Consider the following 15,010-nt stretch of genomic DNA (forward strand, 5'->3'; position numbering starts at 1 on the left):
ACAAGAACCACGAAGGTGGCGTAGGTCGAGAAGCTTGCTGGATGTCACAAAGCTAGCGGAGATGGGATCCAAAGCTAGTTTTGGCTGATGAAAATACAGGCTCATGCCTTGTATGTGAGGACAGTGGGACAGTTATTTAAACAGAAGTATCTAAAGGAGTTTCCTTATTGCCTTGGATATATTTCTGTTTAACATTGCTATGGACATTTAGGAAAAGATGCCACTGATACTCCAAAAGGGGCATTCCATACACCTCAGATGGATCCCTGCGGCTCCAGGGTCACCTGAGCCAAGCCAGGTATACACAGGTCTCATGGCAAGCTGGCTGTTATAACTTCCCTGATGTTGTTTTGTTGCAAGGGCAGCATTGTGGGGCTGTGGTTTGAATTGCTTTTTTGTGTCTCTTGAATACACGAAGTTCCTCCTATAGTCATTGGCTCTGCTGCCTCTGATGAGGCACTTCCTTGTTCCCCACATTTGAATTTGCTCCCGATTCCAGAGAGGCAGGCATCAGCGGCAGCAGCTTCCAACCCAGACAGGCTTCAGCAGCGCGAGGGTGCCTGGGTGGGTGGCTGCGCGGGGCCCTACCTGGACAGGAGCGGCTGCAGAGCCCTCCCCACGCGGTGCCTCCCACTCCAGGCTGTTGGTTACCTGGCCGGGAGCTGGCAGAGACCAGGATTTCTCCTCACCACCGCCGTTGCTGTTGTTAGGGGAAACAGACCATCTGCATCTAGACCTGCCTCTCTCTCCTCTCCCTACTTCAGACGAGCTCTTCCTGCCTGGAATCTGGTAAGTGCCACCGAAGGTTCCATTCCCCTTATTACTCGATTCGTGCCCACACCCTCAGGAGAAGGTTCTCTTATCGTGAATCCATTAGCTTTAACCCAAATGTGCAGGATTTGGGGAATTATTTGAACTTGCTTGCTTTCTTTTTAAAATGTCCATTAGACATTTTTTGCATGCTTCAAAATCAAAAGGCGGCACAGTGAAAACATTTTAATTATTTACGTATTTAACCTGTGTCATCTTGTTTGCAACCTCTTTTCTTCAGGGTGGTGCAGTGAAAAATTACACAGATATTGCTCTGGTGCTTCTCCCCCCCTTTTATGAATAAATTACTGCATTTGTCATCACTGTGTTCCTGAAATATCAAAAATAGACACTGTAAAGGAATCTGTCATGTAGAGTTCAGAAATTTTCAAATTTCTGAGTTCAAAACCTCAGGTGAAGAGAGGACAGATCTTTTATTTAAAATTTGATTCTTTTTAGGCTTCACTGTGAATTAAGTTCAATTTAGAGCATAGCTAATGCAATCAGCCAGCTCATGATGGGACAACATACTTCTCTATTGTTTTAGATTCACCTCCTGGGATGCACACACCTTCTCATTTGTTTTATAACCTTTACAGGAAATACCTGGGGATGAGTCACATGGCCCCTAACTTGAGTTTTTACATGTATTCACACAGATTCAATGATTTTGCTCTTATATGGATAAACGTGCAGTTAGGAACCTTAAAAAATTGTAAATGAGGTGCTTAATCTTTACTCGTTGTCTTTTCCTACATTCTTCAGCCCTCAAACATACAAACTTTTATTCCCTTTAAGAGAAAATAAAACTGGCACTTAGTTTTCCTTTACTCTAAGTTAAAGACTACCGGTGTTATGTGCCATTAAAAATGACGTAGAAATTAATCTGTCTTTTTCTTTGACCTAATCTTACCAGCCAGGGATATTGGGGCTCTCCTTTTCTGTTCTCTCTCTCTCTTTTTTTTCTTTTTTACATCGGCCACAGGAAATACTCTCTGGTAAACATATAACTTGAGGAAAATTGAATTAGGTTAATGCTGGAATAGAAAACCAGGGCAGTGCCTGCTCTTTTTGGATGATTCTATATAAACAGTGAGAAAGTCTCAGGCTGCCATAGACAAAGGCTGAGATGGGAGTTCCTGGTGATTTTTATGAGGGGGAAGAGGAGATGGTGAGGAGGAGGGCACCGAGCATGTGCAGCAACTTGAACATGTCAGAAAGAACATTTGCCAGAAATCTTCAAAACCGTGGCCGTTGGTCATGTGTGAAATGGAACTTCTGGCCCTGTTTGCTTGATGGCAACTTCTTGTTGTGCTTGAGAATTGTGTGGCATTGGGTCCTTGGATGTGGGAGGAACAGCAAAGTGGTTTAGTGAACAGGGAAGTGCCTTCCTTTTTGGGTGGGACTTGCCATGGTAGAGCCTGGGCCATCACCTTAAAAGGAGATGTTTCTATTGAGAGATGGAAAATTGGCAAGACAAATGCCATAAACTTTAACCTGTTTATAATTCCTTACCTGTAAGCTGCTTTGCACGCAAGGTGATGGTTCTACCCCATAAGGGACAAGGAAGAACAGCACATAAACCTGATGGAATGGAGTGTGGCTGTGGGTGGGAGCAGCTTTGCAAGAAGGAAACGGGGCGCCTTCCTGAGACACCCCCGTTTGCTTCTGCTCCTTCTTGCCATTGACGTGCCCTTCTCCTGAAATTACCCAAACCTGTGTTTGGCAACAAGAGGCTGCCCCTTGATCCAGATGCATTTTTCAGCTTGTAAACGCTCAGCTCTTGCCAAGGGACCCAAGCACCTGGTTAATGATCTTAAATGTAAATGATCCTTTGCCTTGATTAACATTGAGCTGGGTTAGTATGTACAGGCCGAGCTCCATGGTCCTTCCATGTGATCCCTTGCCTGCCAGCCACCTGCCCACCTGTAGGAACTGGGCATGGCCAGTTTTCTCTTTATATGCTCTCTTTGCCTTGGGTGGAATTTGGGCTGAGACCGATGGGGTGGAACCAAAGCTGTTCAGCAGAAGAGAGCAACCACAGAGCAGCCTGTTGGGTAGAGGGCTTGAGGGTTCCTAAAACCCGAGGACCTTCTGGTGAGCCTTTCCCCTAAGCCTGCATGAGGGAAGGCGCTGCCCCACACTCTCTCCAGTGCATGGGGGTGGGGGTGGGGGTGGCAGCAGCTGATCAAAGGCTCTCACCTGCAAGTGATAATGGCCTGGGTCTCTTCAGCACCGACCTGCCTTCTTCACCTTTCTGCTCGGACACCCCTTGGCACCCGTCCATGAAGGAAAGAGCTGTCTGGATGGCCTAGTAGCTGTAGGCTAGGTAAAGTTAGCCCTTTCTTCTGACCTGCGTATGTGATGGTGGTATTTCTACCTGTTTATGTTGAGACCTTTGCAGAGATGAAAAAAAGTTTTCGGAGCTGCAAAAATGAGAGGTGGCCCTTTTTAAAAATTTATTTTAAGAGACAACTTTTAAAATCACTTTTTAAAAAATTGGCTGGCACCATCCTGCAGCCTATCAGATTTCCCTTGAGAACTGTGGATTATTGGCTTATTTCTTGCCACCTCCAATCCCAAATTAAGCAGAGTGACATATGAGAAGCTGGGGACATCAGCCTAAAGCGTTTATCAGGCATGTCCTTCCCATCTGGATCTTTTCTACTCCCTGGCCCTAATTTTCTTTTAAGGAATGGGGTCTGCTTAAATTGCTGGTGGCAAAAGGATCCCTGGGCAGTGTTTCCATGGTCCTCTAAGGTGGAGTGTGGGGGAGCTGGGGACACACAGTGGTCATGGGTTATCCATCTTGGCCTCTTTCCCAGACCAAGTTCTGCCTCATGCTTATTGTTTTGGCTGCTAGTTATAGAATCTGATGTTTACCTTAGAATCCTAGGATGGAGAGGGTTAAGAATGATTTCTGATTTGAATTCCTTGTTTCTATGGAGTTCTTAACCCTATACAATACATTTATTATTTTACAAAGCACTAATTCATAACAGTTGACAGGAATGACTATGATTTGGCGTCTTTGTTTTTTGTTAGTTTATTTGAGACGGAGTTTCGCTCTGTCACCCAGGTCTGGAGTGCAGTGGCGCAATCTCCGCTCATGGCAACCTCTGCCTCCCAGGTTCAAGCGATTCTCCTGCCTCAGCCTCCCAAGTAGCTGAGATTACAGGCACCAGTAATGTTTGTATTTTTAGTAGAGACGGGGTTTTGCCATGTTGGCCAGGCTGGTCTCGAACTCCTGACCTCAGGTGATCTGCCCACCTCGGTCTCCCAAAGTGCTGGGATTACAGGCGTGAGCCACCATGTCCGGCCTTTTTTAGTTTTCATATTGATTATATTTTCTAAAACACATACTCTTTTATATAGTCTAATAAAAGGTTTTTAAAAATAGGTGTTTAATCCACGTTGACATCATCTTACGTTGCTGTAGAAATTTTGTTATATTTATCCATATTATGAATTGCTTAAAGCCAGTGGTTCTCAACCAGTGGCAGTTTTGCCTTCTCTCCCACAAGGGACATTTGACTCTATCTGGGGACAGTTTTAGTTGTCATATTCGAGGGAGTGGGGTGTGAAGCTGGCAAGCATCTAGTGGGTAGAGGCCTGGGTGCTGGTCTACTTTCTACACCACACAGGATGGCACCTGCCACATAGCCTAAAGCATTGGTACTGGCTGACCAAATACGAAATGCCGTGGAAGACCAGGCATGGTGGCTCACGCTTATAATCCCAGCACTTTAGGAGGCTGGGGCATGAGGATTGCTTGAGCCCAGAAGTTCGAGACCATGTTTAAGTTTAAGTCCTCTAAAGTGGTGATTCTGAGGCTATATAGATGAAGGTTGGTTTGTTGAAGAGCTGACTGGTATTTCATCCAACATCTGAATTTTTCTTTAGCTAAGGATGCCTTGGGAAACATTTTAGCCTTTTAGGCCTGAATTTGTTATTAGCTTAAAAGCCTTCCTATGGTTGAATTTAAATGGAAAGAAAATTGCATCTTGCAACAAGAAAAAGAACATTAGGGAAGAACTGAGGAAATGGAAATAAAGTATGGAATTTTGTTAATAAATCAACTTTGATGCCTTAATTGTGAGACATGTCCTGAACAATGTAGATCTTAAAAATAGGGGAAACTGGCTTCGGGGGACATGGGGACTCTATCTTATCTTTGTAATAATTCTCTAAGTCTGAAACAAAGTTTATTTAAAAAGCACAAAATCGTTGCCATTTTGTTAACAGATATAGTAGCCAATCTTATTGTTTTCTTTTTCTTTGAAATAGGCAGCTGCAAAGGTGTGTTCTTTGTTATCTCAGCTCTCTGCTCAGGGTAGCCATGAAACGGCTCTTTCAAAAATGTGCCCAGATAATTTTGAACCATTTCAAACCATATTATGTGATTTTAATTTATTTTCTATTGCACTCACTAACTCATTTCTGGGTGGTATATTTAAAAGACTAGACAGAATTTTCAGTTTTAAAAAGTTACATTAGCAGAAAATGTATATGTAGGTGCCAGTTGAAATACTGTCAACTGGAAATGCTACCAGCGATGTCCTAGTTGGACAATGGGACTTGTCCCATTTTTTGCTGGGTGACAGCTATCACTGCCTCAGGGAGGCTGGTGCCATTTAATGCCTCTGATAATCAGAATAAGTCATTGTGGCTTCTGGGTCCATAAAGCCACACAATACATATGCAGGCCCTATTTTAATTGATGATAAGTCATGAAATACACTGTTTTCATATTAAGATAATGTGGATACATTATGGAATGAAGTTAAAAATTAGCATGAATTTTTAAAGTACTACTGGAGATTGTTGGCTTTAGGTTCGTGAACGCTGCCCCACACTCCTGTTAGTGGGGCTACCAGAAGGGCCAGTATGAAAAGCACTGGACTTGCAGATTAAAGAACTTGAGCTGGAATCAATTTGAGTCACTTCCCTTCACTACAGGTGGGCAGTATAGTTATCCTGCAATTTTGTTATGAAAACAGAATGAAATAATATAAAATGTATTTGAATACAGTGAGGGCTGTACAGATGCTGAATCTATTACTTTGCAGTAGGAGTCAGATGTGGCCCCACTTCCCCACCTTCTTACCTGCTTGTATCTTAGATCTTACATATATTGATATTCACTTTTGGTGGACTAAGGTTGTCTTCGTTGCAAACCTTGTATTCTTGTTCAGTGTGTGTATATTATTAATGTTAGATAAAGAAGATTAGGCTGGTGCATTGACTCACGTCTGTAATCCCAGCACTTTCGGAGGCTGAGGCGGGTGAATCACTTGAGGTCAGGAGTTCGAGGCCACCGTGGCCAACATGGTGAAACCCCATCTCTACTAAAAATACAAAAATTAACCGGGCATGGTGGTGCCTGCCTGTAATCCCAGCTACTTGGGAAGCTGAGGCAGAAGAATCGCTTAAACCTAGGAAGCAGAGGTTGCAGTGAGCTGAGATCACGCCACTGCACTCTAGCTTGGGTGACAGAGTGTGACCCTGTCTCAAAACAAAACAAAACAAAACAAAATAAAAACAGAAGATTATTTGGAAAGCTATTTTTAAATTATTCTTCAAACATATACTAAAATAGAGAAGATAACATGAGAACCAGCAGCATAATGAAACCCCATCACTCAGCTTCAACCATTGTTAACAGTTTGCTATCTTTATTGCTACTAAAGGCGGTTAAATATTTCTTGGCAGTCCTTTTTTATTTAGCATATACTATCAGGGATGATGATAAAAACAGATTTCAAAGTCAGGTGAAGTAATGTTTCCCTATATGAGTTCACCACTAACTTGATACATAGTATATGTTTATGTTCTTATTACATTCTTGTATTAAAGCCACCTTCCATCCCTGTCCCCTTATAGGTAACTGCCTTTATTTGTTCTGAGGTTATCCCTCCTCCATTGCCCTTTTTGGGAAGAGTATGGATATATTTGTATTCTCGCCTACTCATAAAGCAGCACGTGGTATATACTGTCCTGAGCCCTGTTTTTTTTCACTTAGCGCTGTATACTGGAACTCACTCAATGTCAGTATACAGAGAATTCCCTTGTCTTTTTTTAACTCCCTGCTATGGACCAACGGAATTTCATTCAGTCAGTCCCCTATTGATGGGCACTTGAGTTATTCCCAGACTTGACCATGGTTTTGCAAAAATAGCCCTGGGCATAAGTCCTTTGGTATTTTTGTTGAGGCCTTCCAGTAAAAATAAGTAAATTCTTCCTCTCTTGCCTTGAAGACGTGCAGCTCTTCAGTAACCTTTTATTCTCTCAAGCTCTGTCCTCATCTTTAATCCCTGATTTAAGAGGTGCAACTCTTCAGGCCACAAACCTTTCTTCCTGCCTCAGGTTTTTAAAGCTACAAAGGAACCTAAGAGATCTCTCTTGCTTTACAGCTGAAGGACCTGAGACCAGGAAACAAAGGGAGAGCCAAGAGCCCAGGTCTCCTGTTCCCTGTCTGGCAGGTGATATTCTTTCTGTTAAACTCTCTTTCCCTCTGCCTATTATTGGCCAGGCTGTCCTCCAGGACAGTGCTTCCCAAGGTGTGGTCCATGGGCAGCAGCGTCCCTGCAGCTCATCAGAACTGCAGGACGTCAGGCCCTGCCTCAGAGGGGCTGAGACAGAGTCTACCAATGACTGGATTCCCTGGGTGACTCCTGCACAGCCAGGCTGGAGAAGCGCTGGACTGGTGGCTTTCTCCAGAGGAGCATGCAACAGCGGTTTGCAAACAGGGATGGCGCAGGTTCCTTTTCAACACGTGGATTTGCACTTCCTCTTGGTGCACTCCTCCAGCCTGCCTGTTCTGTTCCACACCAGCCTCCCCCAGAAGGGGTTCAGACTTGATCCTTTGGGTGGTAGGGTCTTTCTTGGATAGTGTTGCCTTCCATTCCTGCTGCATCCATTCAACACAGCCTTCATCCTTCTCCATTTGTCTCTGATACGTCATGCTGCTTTTGTCTGACAAGTGCCCTTGCTTTATTCATTTTCTCATCATTGATGTTAAGGGCCTATTATGCTTGCTAGATATGCCACCATGTAAGAGTTACTAGTTCAGGTTCTTTGCTTTACTGCTGCTGTGAGGTGTGTCCGTGTGTGCACATCTACCTGTGTTAATAACTGATAATATTGGGCCTCAGTGCATCCTTTTTTTTTTTCTTTTTTTAAGAGAAAAGGTTTTACTTCGTCACCCAGGCTGAAGGACTGAGACGCAGTTGTAGCTCACTGCAGCCGTGGGCTCCTGGGCTCAAGTGATCCTCCCACCTTAACCTCCCGAGTAGCTGGGACTACAGGCGCACACCACCACACTGGCTAATTTTTTTTTATTTTTTGTAGAGACGGAGGCTTACTGTGTTGCTCAGGCTGCTCTAGAACTCCTGGCTCTAAGCCATCCTCCCACCTCAGCCTTCCAAAGTGCTGGGATGATAGGTGTGAGCCGCCGCGCCTGGCCCTCAATGCATACGTAGATATACTTAAATAAAAACTTAATTGCAAATTACTTCTTAAATTATCCACAAACTGACTTGGCAGTGAAAGTAACTACAAGTAGTGAAACCACTGTCATAATAAAAATAAAATTCTTTATTGTTAGATTTAGTATTTCTAATCTCTTACATTTCAGTTTTGGAAGGTAAATTTTTGGGAAGTGGTGTTAATAATCTAAGTATATCTAGATTCAGTGTAGGAAAGATTTTAGCATAACAATATGGAATGTTGGTAAATGTATAGGGGTTTTCTTTTTAAGGACAGCTTTTTATACAAAGAAACAGATGATCTTTTTTTTTTTCCCCTAAACTATGTTAGCTATACCCAAATTAGTAAATGTTAAAATAACCATGACTGGTAAAAACGTTTTGCAATTTTTTTTTTTTTTTTACTTTTTATATAATTAAATGAAATTCTCCATTTGGTAGTTGATCTCTCAGATAAATTAAGTCTTGCCAGACTGTCTGAGAAGACTAGTGAATCAGACCCTGAAAACTTGCAGCATTTGAAAAATAACAACTGTGTACTTGCAATTTATAAGGGCATAATTAGAGAAACGTTTTCAGTCTGAAGATTTGTACTAATCTTATCACCCTGGTTTTAGAGAAGCCAGTTCAATCTAACTGCTGTGAAAAAGCCACTGCTTTTAGCCATAGAAAATAACCAGCTTCATAGAATGACTTATAATAAAAGTTCAACCATTTTGACTCCAAAAACCTAGCTGGCCGGGCGTGGTGGCTCACGCCTGTAATCCTAGCACTTTGTGAGGCCAAGGCGGGCGGATCGTTTGAGGTCAGGAGTTTGAGACCTGCCTGGCTAACATGGTGAAACCCCGTCTCTACTAAAAATACAAAAATTACTCAGGCGTGGTGGTGTGTTCCTGTAATCCCAGTTACTCAGGAGGCTGAGGCAGGAAAATTGCTTGAACCTGGAAAGCGGAGGTTGCAGTGAGCTGAGATTGTGTTACTGCACTACAGCCTGGGCAACAGAGTGAGACTCCTTCTCCAAAAAAAAAAGAAAAAAAAATGCCTAGCTGACTTTATTCATAGATCTGTCTGTACTTTGTAGACACAAATACATTTACAAAATAATTAATGGTGATTTACTTATTCACAATAAGCAGTTATTTTGCTTTTGGTATATATGTGATTAGGTGGTTATGTGGAGGACATAAAGGAGTAAAGTAAATCCCTTGACTTCAAGATGCTTAGTCTGATAGAAACCTTGAAATTTCCACTGGGCAAGGTTTTCTTGGGATTATTCCAATCAAATGAATGAGCAGGCATCTAAGTAAATGAAAATCACTCTCGTCACTTTCCTTCACATTATGTTAACTGGTGACAGGTCATGACACATGGGAATTGCTTATGTTTCTAAGCTTTAGTCTTTTAAAAATAGATTTAGATATTCCATCATGTTCGTCACGTTAGACACTCATTACATAAAAGGTTTTATATGTATTACAGATCTTTCTGAGGGTCACCTATGTGAATGTTTAAAAAGAAGCAAGAAGGTGCTATGAAAAGCACTAGAGGTCAAATGGTTTGTGAGACAAAATGAAACTCCCCATGAAGAAAGGGAAAAAATAGATCAAAAAAATGGCAGGGGAGGAACTCGGCATCCTACCAGTGATAAAGCAGAATGTGGATCAGATCCAGACATCCAGTAGTTTGTGAGCAAGTCCATATGGGATGTTTGGGTTGAGAGTTCAACTCATCAAATACATTTTATCAATAACCATAAGATATTCTAACATCAATCAAGTAGAGTAATAAATGTAGAATCAATTAAAGGTATCATCTTTATTATGTCCTATTTGTGTTTCCTGCTTTTGAGGTTATTAGTCCTTTTAATTAACTCCTAATGAACTAATATAGTTTTGTGTCACCAGCTAGTACAGCTAGTACAGGCACAGTTGTGGGTTGGTAGGAGAATGAGCAGTAAAGCCATGAACTAACACGCCAAGTAATCTGTTGTGTTCACAAATGGCCAAAAGAATAACAGAGATTAAAGAAAGGTAAATATAGCCACCTGGCAAAAATATTTACCCTTTTTAAATGATGGAGGTTATATATAGAAGAAATGTTTTTGGTAAAAATATTTGAAAGTTTGTTTTATAATCATAAGCAGCTTGGGCTATTTTGACTAGAGGGGTGTGTGTGTGTGGTTGGCAGAGAGAGAAGGAGGGAGGCAGGCAGCTGGTAAGGACTGTGGAGTGTGTCAATTGGGAGAGGGAAATGAGATGATTAAGTTAGTAAGAATAGAAAACATGTAGGAAGGCGGATCTTGAAATTTCAGGGCTATTCATTAGTCATTAGTTGAAGATTTCACAGAGAAATGGTAGAAACCACCAGTAATTAAGAAATAGAATTACTGTTAAAAAACGGTCCCAAACCCTTTCTCTGGCATTCTGGTGGAATATAGTTTTGATCTGACCCAGGTCCCGTCTCATTTCCTTTCACACCACTTTGGTTCTAGCCACACTAGACTGCCTGGGTTGTCTGTTTATGTTCTGATGTTTGTTTTCCTCTGTGCTATTCTTCCGGCCTCAGAATCCTAGTGTCCTAGTGCCTCCTTCTGCATATGTCTGAACTTTGCTTAGCTGATGAGACCAACTCTGTACAGAACTCTATACAATGGCTTCCTTAATTCCTTTCATTCCCCTTAATTGCAATAAAGCTATTTGCAGAGGAATGAAAGATGCTCCCCTTTGCACTGGGTACAGGATGCATTGAAACTTTCAGCATGGGGAGCGGTGGCCTGTAATCTCAGCACTTTGGGAGGCCAAGGCGGGCAGATCACCTGAAGTTAGGAGTTCAGGACTAGCCTGACCGACATAGTGAAACCCTGTCTCTACTAAAAATACAAAAATTAGCCATGCATGGTGGTGTATGCCTATAATTCCAGCTACTTGGGAGGTTGAGGAAGGAGAATATTGAACCCGGGAGACAGAGGTTGCAGTGAGCTGAGATCGCACCACTGCACTCCAGCCTGGGTGACATAGCGAGACTCCGTCTCAGAACAACAGCAACAAAACTCCCCAAACTTTCAGCAGGAGAGTAGCTTGGTCCAGCCCAGCAACATCAGTTTGAAGATTATGCCAAGTTTTCCAGTCAAATGTGACCAGTTTATGGATCTGTGTTTGCACAGGGTCTGAACCTGCCCTCCTCAGGTATAAGCTCTTGGAGGACAGCCTGCTACTTAAGGTGCAGGAGAATTCATCTTTTTGCCAAACATGGTAACATATCCATAGAGATCTGGCAACAGAACTGGCTCTTCTGATTAACAGGACTGTATATCAAGAACTTAAGATATGTGGGAGAAATAATGTGCAAAAAATGGAAAGAGCACAAGTAAGAGAAGAGAAACCTGCAGCAGTGAGAAGTAACAGAAATGTTGGCTGAGGTTGGAGGCATTAAATGTGTGGGTGTTTGTGGGAGGCATGATGGTCTCCTGTTCCTTGACCTCACTGGGCAAATATTACAGCACGAACATACAGGTAGGAATCAATTGCATTCCCACCTGGGTACCTTCACAGGCAGTTGGGGTACACCACTTGCTATGGTGTGATGGAATAAGGGACGATCCAAAGGCACTCAGTTCTCCCACCCATCCTGTGCACAAGAAAAAGCCCTTTGAGTTGTGTCTCCCCTGTCGTCCTTCGCATTGTGAAAACATACATTAGTTCTCACATCCACTCTTTTCTCTTTAAGCTTTACATACGGTTGTTTGCTGAGAATGGAATCAGACAGAATATTTTCACCAGGAAGTGAAATTTGAAGTGCTTGAAAAAGATACAAGGATATCTGGAAGTTCCAACCAGTGCTGTATTATATTTTAACCATGACAAGTAGCTGTATATCATGGAAGTTTGGAAAACAGAGATTGTTCCATTAGATTTTCACAAATGAAAACCAGAGTGCTGTATGGGGGTCAGGCAGAGGGAAATCAACCAAATACCTTATTTTAAAGATTTTTTTGTTTTTTTTCTGGGAAATTGGAAACAGCGCTTGTTTATAGCCAATGCAGGGTCCTTGAAACTCTCTTACTTACAATTCTGGAGTTGTAGTTTCCTCCATGAAGAATGGGTTAAGGCAGGCAGGGTCATGTGCATAGATGTGAGTGAGGGTGGATGACCTACAGGGTTGTTACCTCTAGTGCAGCAGGAATATATGAAGGTACTTGGGCTGCCGGTCCTGTGCAGAACCAGCCAGTAGGTTTTAAGAGACTTGATAGCCGAGGGTCCCTGGGCCCCGTTCCACCTTTTTAACATTTCTGTGACTTAGTAGCGGCAGTGCCGTGCCCATCCCCCAGTGATGTTTGGGGTACAGTTACCCCCTTGGCCGTGCCGCTGCGCTCGCTCACCTGTGTCATCTGACATCTGGCTCTTGATCAGGATCTGAGGTTGCTTAGGCAGGATCCAGTTCAGGGTTTTTGTTCGTGGAAGATGGAATTTTGGACCTTTCCCCCCAAAAGTTGACATAACTTAAAGAGAAGGGAGGTATACTGAGACCAGCCTGGCCAACATGGCGAAACCCCACCTCTACTAAAAATATAAAAAAAGCTGGCATGGTGGTGAGCACCTGTAGTCCCACCTACTCAGGAAGCTGAGGCAGAGAATCGCTTGAACCCAGGGGGCGGAGCCTGCAGTGAGCCAAGGTGACACCACTGCCCTCCAGCCTGGGTGACAGTGAGACTCCGTCTCAACAACAACAACAACAAGAGCAGAGTGGTATTATTATTATTATTATTTCCTTACTGGTCTCAGAAACCCTTGGGAACATTAAATGCTTCCCACTACCAAAGAGTTCCTGTTATAATGGGGGTTTAATATAATAGTAACATTTTATTCGCTGGGATTCACTTGGGGGAAAGTGTTCAGGAACAAAGTGAAAAAATTAAGGCCAGGCGCGGTGGCTCAAGCCTGTAATCCCAGTACTTTGGGAGGCCGAGACGGGTGGATCACGAGGTCAGGAGATCAAGACCATCCTGGCTAACACGGTGAAACCCCGTCTCTACTAAAAAATACAAAAAACTAGCCGGGCGAGGTGGCGGGCGCCTGTAGTCCCAGCTACTCGGGAGGCTGAGTCAGGAGAATGGCGTAAACCCGGGAGGCGGAGCTTGCAGATCCGGCCACTGCACTCCAGCCCGGGCGACAGAGCGAGACTCTGTCTCAAAAAAAAAAAAAAAAAATTAATATAGGACATATGAACATTGTCATTATGGTTCTGGTTCTTACAAGGACTTACGATAGCAACCCACATAGAAGTATTTGCTCTAGCGGATAAATTATTAGCACGTTGATTGTTTACATGAGTCAGAGCCTCTAACATTTGTTCCATAAGTAGGTTGAGCCTCCTTCTCAGCCTGTTGTCATAGGGTCTAAAAATGGAAACATGAGTCCAAACTCTTTCCAGATCATGAAAAGAATTCTGAATTAGTAGAGCATAAATGAATGTGATTTTATTCGAGTGTCATTTTCAAGTTCCCCAGGCCAGGTTGAGACCTTTTAAGTCATCTAAAATTCCCTGCAGTGAGGATTAAGAAAATAGTAGCAGCTTTGCTTCTGGCCTTAGACAGTTTTCTAATGAGGTCAGAGCCTCTCATCCTGGGAGAGGCAGATTCACTTTGCCCCTTCAGCACTGGATTTTGAGAATTGCTGTCTGAAGCTATCGCATAGACAAGATCACTTCTTAAAAGGGTACATTTCTGAACCTGGAGAAGGAGTGGGTTCCGAATGACTGGCTCTTCTGATTAACAGAGCTGTATATCAAGCTGTGCTGAAAATACTCCTCAGATATATTAGGCCACACTTCTGCATGAGTGAGCTCACGGTCGTGACACAGGAGTGAATCTTTGCTGATTCAGGATCATGGGGTACCTTCGCTTTGGAACACTGATTCTAGATATTTAATAGCAGTTTTTAAATTAGGCTAAATGTAGTCTGACTGCAGGATTCATTCCGGTGGGAATTTTTTTTGTTTGCTTGTTAGTTTTTTAAGCCCGAATATGAACCCAAACATTTTTCCCAAAATGTGAAATGAAGAGTGAAAACCTAACAATGGGATAAGAAAGATGATAGATAAGAGATTATTTAATGTTCAAACTCGGCCTGCACTCAGGAAATGGAAGCAATTCCTCCCCTTCCTCCTCCCCCTCCTCCTCCTCTTCCACGTCCTCCTCCTCCTCCCCCTCCTCCCCATCCTCCACCTCCTCCTCTCCGTCCTCCACCTCCTCCTCTTCCTCCTCCACCTCCACCTTCTCCACCTCCACTTCCACCTCCTCCTCCTCCCCCACCTCTACCTTCTCTCCACCTCCTCGTCCTCCTCCTGTCCTCCCTACTCCTCCTCCTGTCCTCCCTACTCCTCCTCCACCTCCTCCTCCTCTTCATCCTCCTCCTCCTCTTCATCCTCCTCCTGTCTTCCCTACTCCTCCTCCACCCCTACCTGCCCCCCTCCTCCTCCACTTCCTCCTCCTCTACCTCCTCCCCCTCTTTCTACACACCCCACCTCCGCCCCCACTAGGGACAGTTTATTCTTCCCCCTCCTCTCTTAGAATGCCAACAACTAGTCTGTTAGTTCCATTGCTTACTTGCCTTGTGACTCATAACATTTTCATCTGAGGTATTTTTCTTTCTTGGTCTTTGTAAAAATTCTAAGCATCGTAGAGCATATCACCTGGAAAAAAGAACTATCATTAT

The 15,010-nt window shown here is 43.3% G+C and overlaps 1 protein-coding gene across 4 annotated transcripts in view; it reads left to right on the forward strand.

The window, feature by feature from the left end:
* Positions 1–15,010, forward strand: part of NEDD4L (NEDD4 like E3 ubiquitin protein ligase) — a 369,947-nt gene that overhangs the window by 159,710 nt on the left and 195,227 nt on the right. Inside the window, exon 1 of one of the 4 annotated variants that reach the window (XM_033238710.1) lies at positions 459–789. The exons of the other annotated variants lie outside the window; for them this stretch is intronic. The gene's annotated coding sequence lies outside the window, so the exon portion shown is untranslated. Of the gene's footprint in view, positions 1–458; positions 790–15,010 lie in introns of those variants that run through there. 4 annotated transcript variants of the gene reach the window in all.

This window comes from Trachypithecus francoisi, unplaced genomic scaffold, assembly GCF_009764315.1.
Source record: "Trachypithecus francoisi isolate TF-2019V2 unplaced genomic scaffold, Tfra_2.0 Contig01474, whole genome shotgun sequence".
Taxonomy (NCBI): Eukaryota; Metazoa; Chordata; class Mammalia; order Primates; family Cercopithecidae; genus Trachypithecus; species Trachypithecus francoisi.